Source organism: Callospermophilus lateralis, chromosome 15 (assembly GCF_048772815.1).
Source record: "Callospermophilus lateralis isolate mCalLat2 chromosome 15, mCalLat2.hap1, whole genome shotgun sequence".
In the NCBI taxonomy this organism is placed as follows: domain Eukaryota; kingdom Metazoa; phylum Chordata; class Mammalia; order Rodentia; family Sciuridae; genus Callospermophilus; species Callospermophilus lateralis.
This window is the reverse complement of record NC_135319.1, coordinates 78,251,073-78,265,667: the sequence shown is the minus strand read 5'-3', so window position 1 is coordinate 78,265,667 and position 14,595 is coordinate 78,251,073. Positions and strand designations below refer to the sequence as shown.

Genomic DNA, 14,595 nt, shown 5'->3' with positions numbered 1-14,595 from the left:
TGCCACCTGACTGCAGGAGCCCTGTTTGTATGGTTCTGTCCCTTAGAGTTGTGCAACACTGGGGTCTGGGTGGATCCCCAAGTGATTTTCTCAGGAAAAAAAAGAAAGAAAGAAAGAAAGAATCTGCATGATGTTCCTGAGTGTCTGCTGTGGCTTTTGGAGATGTGGCTCTGGTCGTGCGCGGGTGGGGGCCACGTTGATCCACACCTCCTCCAGTGCTGGTCATCACTGCTTCCTTGAAAAAGCCACAGGCATTTTGCAAAAGAAAATATGTTTAAGGGGAAAATGTAGCTTAGAAGGAGCCAGTTAAGTCAAACTGATGGGTTTTCCCACTGCAAAGCTCTTCTTGGTCTTGAATAAGCGGCATCCTTATGGATTTCTAAGACGGCAATAGCACACACACTCACTGCTTGCCAATTTTTGAACACAAAAATGACCCCTTTCCCTCCCTTTCTATGATCCAAGCACACGGGGCATCAAATCTGAGCCAGTGGCACGCGAGAGCCACCCAGAGAGGGGATCCAAACACAGTTCCTGAATCTATGCTGGGAGGTTCTGGGCCGGAGGGTCTGGGGTGGACTCAGGAATGTGCATTTCCGGAGAGGAGGGGTCCTTTGAATACCAGTGCACTCTTGACCCTCTAAGGGCATCGTGCTGAGAGGATACTTGGCTGTGAAAGGCCGGGGTGCAGGGCCCAAAGGAGAAGATGAGATGCCCTCAGGGAACACAGTCCACCTCCCTGGCAGAAGTCAGGCAGCACTCAGCAGAGGGAGGAGTGCAGGCTCCCCTGCTGACCAGCTGGCTCCATAGGCCAGGCCCATACTCTCTGGGGCCTCAGTCCCCATCGGTCACATAGGCATCATGGTGTTGCCTGCTGGGGCAGTGGGAAGACGAAACTCGCCGCCGATGGAAAGTATGGAGCGCCATGTTCCATGGCTTCCCATTCCTCCCTTCCCTTGATAGACAGGAAGGAAAGAGACCTGCTTTCTGGGAATCAGGCAAGAGCTGGAAACAGGAAGTGAGACATCAGGCCAGACAACACATGGATTTGCTGAGCATTTGGTCTCAGTTTCCCGAGAGGAATTTTTGTCTGGGACTGACTGGTTTCTTGACGGAGGACTGTGACCAGGACTCAGAGGCCACTTGGGGAAGGTCTATGGATGCCAGGAGCCAGGCTGCCTACTCGGAGGCCACCAGACCTGGTGTTCCTCCCAAAGCCCTTTCTGCCCACGACGACACACAGTAGGTGCTCATTAGAGTCATGTTGCAGAACCAGTGCTTTTGACAGGAGGACATCAACCGTTTGACCCCGGGAGCCACTGAACAAAAAACACTGAGATTTTTGACTTTAGTCAGTTCACTTTTTTCCTCTCAGAGCAAACAAACTAAAACCAAAACAAAACAGAAATAAAACCAGACAAGGCGCTGGTTCTGAAAGACACTGAACAAATACACTGGAGTTATTATCTCGAGAAAAATCAATGGCTTTCCCATCCACCAGTGCCCGAGCCTTCAGCGTTGGCTTGGAAACGCGGAACCGCTCCCAGCCCAGGGCTCTCCTGCGTCTGCGGCTGAGTTCACAAGTTCCAGCTTCCCCAGGTGGCCGAGCCCAGGGGAAATCAGCGCCTTCCTGGAGCACAGAGCCATCGCCGCAGGTGGGTGTGTGCTGCCCTGTTCCCTGCCTTCTGGCCAACAGAGCAAGCCTGCAAAAAAACCAGAGGCAGACCAGGCAACGGCGGGGGTGGGCATCTGGGCGCCATTATTCTGAGCTTCCGCCAACCTGTCCCTTACCCAGGGGATCTGGGGCTGCAGTGTCCCTTCCTAGTGTTCTCTTGGAGCACTAGGCTGATGATGTAGGAGAAGAAAGGGGCTCTTTTACAATCACCTAGAGGTGTCTAAAATAATCAAATTTAGGGGAGCAAAGAACAGAACTGTGGCTACCAGGGGTGGGAGGAGGGGAGCACGGGGCATGGCTCAGCGATCTCATGAGGTTCCAATGACAGAAGATGACTGAGTTCTGGAGACCTGCTGACGACCTGGTGCCCAGAGATCACCGTTCTACACCGTGCACTTCAAAATCCGTCGACAGTGTGGATCTCTCGTCAAGTGTTCTCACCACAATAGAACATTCAAGAAGGGAACAAATGCGAGATGAAAAGGAGGTACAATATGGGGGGAAAAAAGAGCTGGAAAGTTCTCAAAGACTCTTCTCCTGTTTCAACCCTGCGTCTGTGAATACGTCCTGGGAAGTGCCCGTCTTCAAAAATAATGAAAAGAGTGAAGAATACAGAAGTGGGTCACTCTGTCTGTCCGAAGGGCTGTTGGGATCCTTCTTGGCTATCTTCTTTCCCTGGAAGAAACAGTGGAAGCGGAAGCCATCTCCAGCGTGGTTTAACTCAGTCCTGACAGCCTGAGGGTCAGTGGACAGCGCACCCTCTCCCTGGCTGTGCCCACCCCTGGGGGAGGCGCTCGCATGCACCATCTCTAGTTGCACGGCCGTCCTGTGAAGTAGCTGGGGGGTTGGGAAAGCCCTGCGAGCTAACTATTTCTGTAAGTATGGTTTTCTTGTCATTTACAGATGGCCTGTGGTTGTTTGCCTCCACAACAGCAGAATTGAGTAGTTATGAAAAACCCCTGTGGCCCCTAAAGTCTTAAAAATTTACTGTGTAGCCCTTTGCAGAAGAAAGAATGGCCCCGAGGTCAGCCATCAACCCACTGTACAGGGAGGAAGTAGAAGCACGGGAAGCTAAGTGTGCTGCCCAAGGTCATCCAGGTTGGGAATTCTCGTGCCGGGCAGGACTCGGCTCCAAAGGCACCCCTGGGCTTCTCTCCTCTCTGTGCTGAAGTGCCTCCCACTTGGTCATACTGGCCTGGCCCTGCTAAATGTGTCATGCAGCCCATCCCCTCCTTCTGTAGCCCCCAACCCCTGGGCTCCCGGTCTGGCCAGCGCTTACGAGAGACAGTCATCCACCAGGGACAGAGTTGGCCTGAACAGGCTTGGGATCTTTAAAACCCAGAGAGATCAGCTCAGAGACACACTGAGAAGAACCAGGCTGCCCGAGCAAAGGACAGCAACTGTCCTCAGCTGGGCAACACTCCTGGGGTAGCATGCCCCTGACCATCTCTGAGCATAGCCCTCATTTGCCTGTCTGCCATTCTGCCCTTACCGATGTATCTTGATCCAGGTTGGACATGATTTTCCTGTTAATACTGCCCACGACCGGCTGCCTTCCTCCTGAGAACTCCCATCTGGTCCTGGGGTCTTCATGTCTGGCCTTCACTAAGCCATGCAGGTAGCAGGCCACATCTCAGTAGTGGTCTAAAGCTCCTCTGGGGTGTCCAGGGTGAGGCTCCACAGCTCAGGGAGAACACCAAGTTCAAGTAAAAACAGTAGCAAAGATTGCTGAATTTAAAAACTTTTCAAGGATACAGAAATATTGATATGAATTCTAGTTTATTGGCACAGTAGAATAATAGGCTGTCATTGAAAATGATACTAACAAGGATTCTAAAATAATGTGCTGTATCAGACAGGGTCAGCTTTATAGGTGTGGGACTTGTGCACTTGTACAGGACGCCACAGTTAAAAGACCCAACACTTGGTTTAGTGCTCCGTGGGCACCACCTTGATACTTTGAATAACTTTTAATGAAGAACCCCCACATTTCATTTTGCACTGAGCTCACCAATAGCTCATAGAGGAGAGGCAGCCCTCAGCGCTCATCCTCTCCTGCCTTCTAGGATAGGGCTTTCCACTCCACTCCCCATACTCACCTGGACGAGTTTTTCCAAGTGGGAATTCCTTTCCAGTGTTTGTTGGGAAATGTTGACATTTTTCTAAATGCTAAAAGAAAAACCAGTCAAGAAATTAATGGAAAAAAGTATTTGTTCTGCAAAAATCAAAGCTTAACCACGAACCTAGAGGCAACACGGGCTCAATCCACCAACGTCAAACCAAAGGTAAGAGGTGGAAATGCTGACGGGTTAAGGATGACATCATGGGGACCAGGACAGGAGCACATGGGAGAGAGGGGATCGCGGTTGGCTAGGACCATGGCTCTGGTCCTGTTGTAAGTGTGCATGTCGATGGTCCTGACCACTGGAAATGGAGAGTCACTCTTGGAAATAAATCAAGATTAAATTTATATGTAGGTATGCTTTACACAAATCTTGTTAGCGATGTTTTCAGAAATAACAAATTTGGGGAGTAAAATAAGCCCTTGGTTGGCAATTTCCATCTGTAGCACTTGAACTTTGCTAAAAGATCTAAATGTTATATTATTTGAATATTACACAATAATATTCACCAGTTCTTTTTGACGCTTAATTATTTGTTACAGGCTATAGTTGTCTGTAAATTTTTTAAACTGAATATTTCTCATCTATTAAACCAATGTTGCTAGCTGTTCATCGTAATAAGCCAACGGTACGAAGTTCATTGACGTCTTCTAAGAATAGCTTAGGATTTCAGGACTTCTGAGTCTTGCCAGGGACTCCAACTTCTTGTCTGTAAACCCTGAAGGTTAACATTGGGTATCTGGAAGCACCAACTCCTGACATCTGGTTGTTCAGAAACTACGTTTCCCAACCTCCTTTGCAGGTTAACTAGAGCCATGCCACACATTTGGATCCAAGGGGTGTGAGCAGAAGTGAAATGTACACCTCGTGGATTGCGTATCCATGGGGAAGTTACTTGTCCTCCATTTCCTCTCCCTTTTCTCCCTGGCTTGGGAAAGATCAAAACTAGAGGAGCTACTGGGACCAAGATATGGACGTCATGTTTTAAGGAAGCGAGAACTGGTCCTCCAGCCCGGGGGACCTTGTGGAGCAGAACTGTCCACCTGCCACAGGCTCCCTTTAGACTGTTATGTGGGCGAGAATTATATTCTTCTTTATTTAATGAAGTCTCTATATTTGAGTTCTCTTTGTTAGAGCAGTTTCGTCTATTCGAGTGCATGTGGGAACATGCTTACCCTGTATAATACTGCTTGATGGAGCGTCATCTACAATTGCAATTAACTATATATATATAATCTAAATCACTAAAAGGATCCAAAAAAAAAAATTACTCACGAGAAAATATGTCAAGAACCTGGGAACAAAAGGGAAGGAAGAAGCCAAATTGCACATGGTTCCAGAAAGAAATGAGGTGGTGTTTCCCGTATGATCATTAAGCTCAGACACCTTGGGCTGTGCTTGGGTTCTGGGCAAGGAGCGAGGAGAGAGAGAGGGAGAGAGGACACATTCCTGGCTCTCATGGAGTCTGCAGGGAAGCCAGAATGGAAGATGTTTGTAAAAATTCCCAGCGTGGATGACACGAGGCGTTCATCCGCTTTTCAGTGGGTCTTCCTGCAGAGACTGGGATGGATGTCGGTGTCCTGGATACTCTCACCACCTTCAAGGACTGGCCGAGACCAGCAGGCCTGCTGGAAGTTGGAGGCTTCCTCAGGAGGTGACCCACCCCTTCAGCTGGTTGTGCAAGAGAAAGAAGGAGCAGGAGAAGCCCTAGGCCTTCCCCTCTGCAGACCTGGGTTCCTCACCCTGGGGTGAAGGGAACTGGAAAGTACCCCAGGCACAGGGAGCTTCCCGCGTCCAGGACGCCCTTCTTACCTGAGAGCACCTGCGGGCGGCTGGGCTGCATCTTGGAGAACTGGTACCTTCTGTTTGGTTTGGGAAAGCTGAACAAACACACGAGTGGGAATTTGGCACTTGTCTTCCACAGGAGCTCCGATTCTTGTAGGCTTTTTTCAAAAGCGAGAAACTCCCGTGTTCTGTTTAGCAGAAGTGATTCTCCTGGAAGGGCGGGTCTGCGTCAGCCAGAGGCAGTGATGTTGCCACCAACTGATTCTCAATGTTCACCAAAGACCGCGTCCACCTCTCGGTCCATCTACCTTCCTGGCAGCCCAGCTCCGTGGTCCAGCTGGCCTGGAGAAGTGAGAATACCTTGACTCTGACTCTGCAGTTTCCAATTAGAAAGGGCTGCTCCCGCCCCCTGGACCTCGAGCCTCTCTTACAGCTGCTTTCCAAGACAGGACGCATGTCATCTGCCCAGAGTGGAGACGGTGCCTTGTCCTTCCAGGTGTCCCCACAGCCCCGTGGCACAAGGCCTCCTTAGGCACTCAGTGCCTCTGGGCAGGGACATGGGCAGCTAAGCTCTCAGCCTGGCCCCGACTGTCTGAACAGTCTGACCAACAGTCCCTGGGGGCTGGGAGTTAGCTCAGGGGTGGTGTGAGCTAACTCTCCGCCCCCTCTGCCCTTGAATCCAACACAAAGGCCCATGTGGCTTCCTCCTAGTTGGGTCTCTGCTGTCCCTCCTGGCCTGGCCTCAGGCCTGGCTTGTCTGCCCCACCAGTACCGCTCTCCCAGGCGGTAAACACACATCACCCATCCCAGCCCAGTCATGTGGATTCCAGGCAAAGAAATTCACCCGGGTCTCCCAGGCAGTGGCCCAGTCCATCAATGGGCCTGGAGTGGAACCATCTCTGAAGGTCCCAGGCCACCTCCCTGGGGGTCCTTTCAGCAAGGAGACTGTGGGCCAAGCACGCCATGAGTGCCTCCTGGGCTCTGCAGTGGGCCAGCTCCTTGCGGTGACCGGGCAGGCTGTCCACCAGATCCTGGCTCTGGCCAGCTGTGGGGGAGGGGCATGGTCCTGCTGTCCAGGCCCAGGATGTGCGGAGGACAGTGGGGATTTGCCCGGCAGCCTGGTCCCTTTCCTCCTCCTGGGCTTTGGGCAAATCACTTAATCACAAGTCAGTTTTCTTGTCTGTAAAACGGGGATAACATATGGATTTCATGGAGTTATCCTGAGGATTATCCTGAGGAAGTCTGTGTGTAAGAGCCCTCGGCAGTGACCCTAGAACACAATGAGCCCTTCATCAATGGCTCCTGCAGCATCAGCATTATTAAAACCCATTATCCCTCCTTTAGGTCTTCAGGGAACCAAATTCCAACCCCAACGCTCAGGTGAACATCTGCTTGGAAGCCTCTTGACCACCAACCCTTGTCCTGGGTCAGTGCTGGTGTTTTGGTCTTGACGAAGTTTACATTAGAAGCTCAGGTTACCTGCCCGGTTTCTCTCCAGGACCCTCCCCTTCCATGGAAACGTCTGAGGTGTGGTGAGACAGGAAGAAACATAAAGACGCACCTGGGAATAAATGTGTGAATGCATTTAGACTTTATTTGGGGAAACTGGGCTTTCACCACCATCCAAGCTCAACAGAAATGCCCGTGCAGACCAAACACTGGTTAGTCGTTGACACCGAAAACCGCTTGCAGCCCAAATTAGACACAACAAATCTGGGAAAGAATTTTTAAAATCCAAACCTTGCAACCTACCCCTCACCCCAGACTACTTGAGGTAGAAGAGAAACATGTGCCAAGAGGAGTCGGAGGCCAGAGTGGACCGCTGGAGGGAGAACAGGTGAAAAATGCATTTGCTAGATTTGGAATGGGGTCAGAAAAGCTGGGAGTTCTTGTGAGTCAAGAGCCTGGGTGCTGCCTCTCTCTGTTCCCAGGAGGAAAGCTGAGGTTGGGCAAACCCTGGACCAGTGCTACAGACAGCAAATGGAAAAGCCCAAGGGTTCTGCCTGGGAGTGCAGCCCAGCAAGGCTGAGCATTCAGAGGCCAGCAAGACAGGCGCTGAGGGGCGTGGAGTGTGCAGCCTAAGAGCAGAGACCTGGAGGTCTGGGGTGGAGCCCACTGCAGACCTAGTGGGAGAGGAGTCTGCCTGTAGGGGGCGCTGTCAACCAACCCCGGCCGGTGGTTCCCACGAGGAATGCACCCAATCTTCAGAGCCTTAAGGAAATGCTATCAAAACTCCTGATTTTTAAAACGCTGGCAAGCGATTCAACACAGTTGCGATGCTCTGTTGAGGCTGCACAAACAAGTCTGCTGGCTGTGGCTCGCGGGTAGCCCACTTCTGAATTCTGGGTGGGGCTGACTTTCATCTTACCTCTGAAGCTCGGGGTTGCAGGCGACAGTTGAGGGCCCACACGTACCCACGTTAACTCTTCTGCCCAGACCTTCCTACTGCTAAATTAATCTAGCCTAAGAACTCTTTTACAGCACTGAGAAAAGTCAAGCTCAAAAATCAAAGTACAAACCCAGACAAAAACCTTCCAGGTAGCAACCTCAAAGATCGAGCTTTACTTTTATTTTTTTTAATGTATTTTGTAATGCCCCAGAACGGTTGGTCATGCTAAAATCACTGGTGGAATAATAGCCACCGAGCCTCCACAGCCCGGGACACCACGGGGCGGACTTGGCAAGGAACAAGAGAGGGTGCATGGGACACACCCAGGGGGCCTCGGCCCAGCTCTTCTTGCACCGGCTCTTAATTTGACGCCGGCACCCCAAACCACCTTGGGCTTTGGAGCATCCAGACAATGGCTCTGCTGGACCCAAGGAGCGAGTTCTGGAGGGGAAAACACAGTGGGTGCAGGAAGGTGGAGGTCAAGGGTTGAGGGAACCGCTGGCCCTCGGCAGCCGGCCAAGGTGGCATCCGGCTTTCACCTTGACCAAGCAGGGACTGCCTGTGCCCTTGAGGTGACGGCCAGTTGGGAAACACACTGCACATGAACCCAGTTCCAGGGAGTGCAACAGAAGGGCTTCTGAGGTTGGGCCTCCTCTTCTGCCGCCTCCGCACCGCACAGCGCGCCTCCGTGGTGCAGCGCATCTGGGGACAGGGAAGACAGCCCAGCTGAGGTAGGTAAAAAAAACCACAACAGAACCACAAAACAAAGGGCCAGGGACGGTGATTAAGCCCTCCAGGGCTGCCTGCTAATCACCGTGGTGGGAGAGGTTCCCGCGCCCCCACCGGCCCGGCTCCTCGGAGCCGGAGCCGACACAAAAGTACCTCTCCTACCCACAAGCACGCTCCAACCTTTCGCTTTGTTCCCCAGAGCTCAGACACTGGGGCTGCTCAGAAAGATCTGGGAGCTGGCGGAGCATTGTGGGTACTGCCATGCAAATGAGGAGCACAGCCAAGCGTGTCCCACATTGCTTCAGAGGACCTGAATTTTTTATGGCTTGTATGCTCTTTTTGATGTTTTCATTGTCTCCTAGCATAACTGATATGCATTCCGACTCTGACAACTCCAAGTTGGGGGGTTTTGTGTCCCCCCCCCTTCTTTCTTTTCTTTTTTCCTGGAGCTGGTTTTCTCACCTTAACAACAACAACAACAAAAAAAAAATTTACAAGGAAAAAATAAAAAAGAGCCAAAACAAAACAGAAAACAGAAAAACAAAACCAAAAAAAAAAATCTACCGGTAACAAACCAAGGTTACTTTAAGAAGCGAAATATTTGAAGCAATGCAACCAGGAAAAGAAAACATGTTGATTCTCTTAAATTCCTTGGAGCTTGCCCACCTCACTTAAAGGGACAACTTCCGGTATGTGTGTGTGTGTGTGGGGGGGGGTCAGTTAATCTGACGGTGGTCAGTGGTGAAGAACCCACAGCTGTTATGAAATCCACCCCCGTCTGTTTGCACTTGCTCTTAATTAGGTTGGGAAGCTCCTTTGGAAGAGGTGAGAGCCTCTTGCGCCCCCTCTGCATGCACGCGTGCACACGCATGCACTCACACTCCGAGGACTAAGTGGACTTTTAAGGGAACCATTTCCGTTTTAAAACCCTGTGCCCTTCAAGGATCCAGAACGTCACCCACGCCAAATACCTCAGGGTCAGTGGTATTTCGGGTTTGGCTGAGGGAACGGAATTGCTGCATGGATCACAAGAAAGTCATTTCTGAGGGACTCTTGCCAACCCACCCCCGCCCCCGCCCCTGATGGCTAAGATCACCCAGATAACGAACTGGATTCCCGAGAGGGCCTGTTTGAGCCTGGACAGGACCTTCCAAGCATTCCCGTTTCATTCCAGCCTTAACTGGGCAAAACAGCGCAAATCATGTCAACATGGGGACAATGCCACCAGAAGAAGTCCTGAGGGACCTGGAATTTTTCTCTCCTGCTCCTCATCCCAGGTCTTGCAAAACGTCGTTCCAACCTCGGCCCCTCCTTGATCCAAACTCGGCCTCATTCTTTCCTTTCAGCACCATCCCTGCCTTTCCACTGACCTTGGCCAACTCAGATGGATAAAGGACAACCAGTGGGCCTAGTTACTGCCCCACGGTCTGTCTCAACTTTCTCCTTCCCCTGCCCCCCCCCCCTGAAATGCCCCCAGGCTGGAGGGGTGCCTTCAGGTCCCAAGACTGGAGCTGCCCAGTGGTTGGTACCCTCATGGTGGAAACTGCTCTCCCATCACCCTTCTCTCCATGGGCAGCTCCCGGCAGCGGGCCTGGCTCACGGTCAGTGTCATTTCATTGCTTCCTAAGCAGCTGCAGACACAAAAGGCCTCAGACCTAAGGATTATCATTTCCATCTCACTGATGGCACATAGAGGGTCCGAGAGGGGTACGTGACTGGTCCAAAGCCCCCGAGTAAGTGGCACCCTGCTTCTCTAGAGGAGAGAACACTCAACCCATTCCCACTTCCAAACCACTTCCATGAACAATGTTCCTGTGACCTCCTCAAGGACCCTGGAGATGGATATTAACGGTAAACGCTGCTTCACAAATGCAGGCTCCAGGAGAAATCCCTGCATTCCCATTGCAGCTCTGTTCTCGTTTTCCAGAACCTTCTTTGGAATGACAAAGGAGTCTGCCTCTCCCATCTCATAAACTATGAGGGCGGGGGGCAAGAGGGAGATCAGTTAGGAACTTGAAGAAGCCAGGTTGGATGCCCTTTCCAATTACAAAAGCCTTTAGGGGTTTGATTCACCAAGCCACCCTCAAGACCACAAGAATTTATGACTCCTCCAAAAACATCCAAATAAGTCTCCGGAAGTATCTTAGGTAGTCAGAATCCAGCTCCATAAAACACATAAATACATTTAAAATAGCAGTAAAATATTTCCACTCTTCTTTCTTTTTATGACTTTGAATACGCTCTAAATAGAAATGCTGGCAGCCCCCCCCCAGCCGCCCCTTTAATAGAGCTATTTATATTTAACTCACGGGATATAAATAGAAGCACAGTAGGCTCACGCACCAGATTTTGGTTTATTTGCTTTCAGCCTCAGCGCCAGACAGCCCTGATTTTGTTCTGACAACAAAAATAAAGAGGGACATGAGTGTTCTCACCTCCTCTTTGGCTTCCGGCTCCCCAGCTCTCCTGGTCTCCTTTCCTCCCATCTGGAGGCATCGGAGAGCATCCCGTGGGGAGGAGAGATGTCAAGTGGGCTCCGTTTCTCCAGTGAGGACAAGGGGGAGCACTTGTGGCGGCGGTCACTACAGTGGGACTGCAGGAAAGCTCCACGTCACAGATGAGGGTGGACATGCAAAGAAACCTTCTTCTTTCTTCTCATGAAAGCTGCCCAAACCTCCCCCACGGCAGCCCCCTCCAGCACCCCACCTTGTTTAGATTTGGGGCTCTGGAAGGAAATGGATTTCTTTTGACATTTAATAATGTCTGTGGACATGCAACATCCCTGCTAGGGCTTTGTATTTTTTTTTTTTAAATGATGTAAGTTCTGTAACTGATACCAGTTGTCATCAAACATCATAAAAGCCAATCATGCCTCAAGTCATCAATATTTATTGTCCCCAGTAGGGGAGAGACTGTTTTTGGTTTGGGGCAGATGGGTTTAATTTTTAAGTGGAAGAGTTAAAGCAGACACACCTAGTATAAAATATCAACCCGCAAAGGATCTACCGACATGGGGCGATTGAGATGTTCAGCCCCCTGAAAGGAAGAGGGTGGGAGACAGATGCGGTAGGAGGAGGGAGTCGGAGGAGGGTTCTCACCCAGAGGAGGAGGGTGCAGGGTGTGGGGAAGGGGAGAGGGGTGAGAAGAAAGCCAGCGCATGCTCCCCTGCTCCTGGAGAGTCAGACCAGAATGACCCCGCGATGTGGGGACCACGTTCCTCAGTGGACAGAGCGTGGCTACCAAGACGTGAGAGGAGACCCAACGGAAGCAGGAGAAGACCATGTGGCGGGAGAAGGACAGGAGGGCAGTGGGAGAGGTGGGGACCAAAAGTGAGAGAGGACAAAGGGGAAACCGAGAAAAGGAATTTAAAAAGTTCAAGAGACAGTGAAACAGAGGAGACATTGAGAGAGAGAGAAAGAGAGAGAGCCAGCAAGTGGAGAGGAAGTGTCAGGAGATTCACCTTGGTGCTAGCAGGGGTGGCAGGGCCTGGCAGGGCGCCCAGCAGGGGACCCGCTAGCCTGCTGAGGGCACTGGAGGCTTTGGGCAGGCCTGTCCCAACCAGACCCGGTCAGGAGCCGGCCAGGTTGGACTTCAACACCCACCTGCCTGTCTGTGTGTCTTTCTCCCTCAGAAGTCCCTGTCTTTCCTGGCAGGGTTCTAGAGGGCTCTAGAATCTTCTCTCTCCCACTCTGTGCATGGAACTTACACCGAGGTATCAACGACTCATGGGGCTTGATGAGCTACTTCTGACTGGGATGAGGTTTTCCTTGTTTTGAATTCTAATGACAAACCCCAAGACCTCTGCCAGCCAAGTGGGGAGACTAAAGGTCATGTAAAGCTGGTGGCCGGCGCCTTGCCCCACAGACCAGTCCCCTCGGCCTCCTGAGCACTCTGATGGGCGCCTACTCCATAGACCAAAGTTCTTCATGGAATAACAGGCTGGAGAAGGACAGGTCGGCCTTGGGCCTAGAGGGTCCAGGGCAAAACTTGGCCCCTGAGGCCTCTGCTCGGCACCTGCTAAGCAGACTAGAAAGGGAGCCCTCCCGCGGCAGGGGAGGAGGAACCGGGCCCTCTGTCTTTGGGGGTCAGTGGAACTCTTGAAGCCACCAGGACTCGGGAGCGAGGAGGTATCAGGAGCGGACTCGCTGCTCGGCAGTGTCCTTAAACGCCCACATTCTGCCCACACTGGCTTTTGTGTTGACGTCAAAGTTGGAGAGAAGAAAGGAAGAGGGGAGGAAAAACCGTAACAAAGAGAGTTTTCAAAAAAGCTCCCGGCAAAAAATAAATAGGTCAAACCTCAAAGCAGCCCAGCACACTCCTCCTGATGGTCCAGCCCACCGGTTGCATTTTGAGATTGCAGGACCTGGTATTTATATAACCTGGCCTGTGAGACACAAGAGGCAGGGAGGTCCCCCGCAGAGGGCCCAAGAGCACGGTGGCGGAAGGACCAGGAGACCCAGGTGGAGCAGCTCACAGAGTCACCTGGGGCTGGGTGTTCACGTTCCCATCACCCTACGACCGACCTGCATGTGTCCCATGTGGGCAGTGCCAAGCAGAAAGACCCTGCCCTGGACATCCGCCGCATCCCATCTGGACAAACAGCAGGACCCGAATGCCACCGTGGTCTCTCCTATTGGCCTGTATCCAGGCAGCCCTTGGAGACGCCCTGCAGTCCACTCAGGCTCCATCTGGCTCCCCTGGCAATGGCTCCTTGCTCTTCCTGCCCAAGGACCCACCTAGCAATCCAGAGCTCTCGGTGGCATGGCTGCCGACCCTGGTCTGTCTCCGGAGGACATCGGGTCCTTGTACGTCTGGAGAACATGCTCACTGTGGTCTGCTCATCTGCATCTTCCCCACATCCCAGCCAACACTCGGTCTCTTCTTTCTCACTTTTCTGCGTTTACCAGGGGCATCCCATTGCTATTTTAATGTGTGTCTTTCTACTTACTTGGAGCTTAAACAGTTCTTCCTAAATGTATTAGTTATTTAGTTTCCTTCCTCCCCTTTCTCCCCTTAGCTCTCTTGCTTTTGTCCTGCTGATCAGTAGAATCTTATATTCTAGGGTCTCTTCCTCTGTTGCTCTCCACGGCGTTCAATCTCCTGCCCGTTAGTTAACTGTGGCGCTAGTGGCCATGTTTGAACAGTTATTTTTAATTTGGGCGTTTTCAGGTTCACCAGTTTTTGCCCTGCGGTTTATGCTTTTGGGATCTTATTAAAGAAAACCACTACCACCTTAGGGTCAAAAAGATTATTATTATTTCTTTTTACATATTCTTCTATTGAATACTTCACATTTTTCTTTCACATTGAGGTCTTTTTGAGTCATTTTTGAATGTGTTTTGAATTACAGCTACAACGTCTTCATTTTCATCCAGTCGACCAGTTACCCCAACAAGAATCTACTAAATTATTCATTTTTTTTCCTCCCTCCACTGAATTCTGGTGGCTCCTTGTCTAGATCACAGATCTCATTCTGGGTTCCTTTATTTATTCCCTGGGTCTATTTGTCTGTTCCCACATACTGTCCCACTATTTTTATTACCACACCTTTGCACCGTGTCTTCATATCTAAAAGGCAAAGGTTTCTTTCTTTGCTCTTTTTTTAAAAATTTTTCAGAAATATCTTAGCTGTTTGTGTTGTTTTATTTTTCTAAGTATCCAAACAATATGAAATGCTATTGGAACTGAGAGAAATTTAAAGAGTTAATGTCCGGAGAATTGATAAGTCAATACACTCATAAACACGTTCTATGGTTCTGTTTATTTGAGTCTTATTTTATGTAGAATTTTCTCTGTAAAGGTCTGGTATATTTTTCAGTTAATTCCTAGATAGTCCCAGGTGTGGAGATTATTCTGAATTGTGAGTTGAGCTCTATAGTATTTTTCTAGGAGGT

The 14,595-nt window shown here is 50.7% G+C and overlaps 1 long non-coding RNA gene across 5 annotated transcripts; it reads right to left on the bottom strand.

Annotated features, from left to right (window-relative positions):
• Window positions 1-1,370: 1,370 nt before the first annotated feature.
• Window positions 1,371-6,166, bottom strand: LOC143381372 (uncharacterized). 5 transcript variants are annotated; one of them, XR_013088807.1, is made up of 5 exons: window positions 6,015-6,166; window positions 5,611-5,925; window positions 5,074-5,469; window positions 3,168-3,844; window positions 1,371-2,350 (listed from the first exon to the last, which is right to left on the bottom strand). It is a non-coding gene; the product is annotated as an uncharacterized LOC143381372 (long non-coding RNA). The 5 variants fall into 5 exon arrangements; XR_013088808.1 differs by having other exon boundaries at window positions 5,074-5,426; XR_013088809.1 differs by having other exon boundaries at window positions 5,074-5,423.
• Between the last annotated feature and the right edge of the window lie 8,429 nt (window positions 6,167-14,595).